The sequence below is a fragment of the Cucurbita moschata genome, unplaced genomic scaffold (genome assembly GCF_002738365.1).
Source record: "Cucurbita moschata cultivar Rifu unplaced genomic scaffold, Cmos_1.0 Cmo_Scf00134, whole genome shotgun sequence".
Taxonomy (NCBI): domain Eukaryota; kingdom Viridiplantae; phylum Streptophyta; class Magnoliopsida; order Cucurbitales; family Cucurbitaceae; genus Cucurbita; species Cucurbita moschata.
The window spans coordinates 5037-5275 of record NW_019268650.1 but is presented as its reverse complement, the minus strand read 5'-3'; positions in this window follow the sequence as shown (position 1 = coordinate 5275).

The following is a 239-nucleotide window of genomic DNA, read 5'->3' as shown; positions in this document are numbered from 1 at the left end:
AATTATCTGAATGTTGCAATTATGCTTTAAGCTTCCGCTATATATATGCATATGTTTAATTTGTGTTGAAAGGAGGATGTGAATTTGGGAACTCTGCGATCAGGTGCTTGATGGATGTTATCGCCTCATTGAGCATGTATGTTTAATTTGCAGAAAATATGTATGATGATGTTAAATGACGGTTGTATGCAAACTTAGTTATTTCCCAAGACCCATTAATAAGATAAGATTAGTGATTC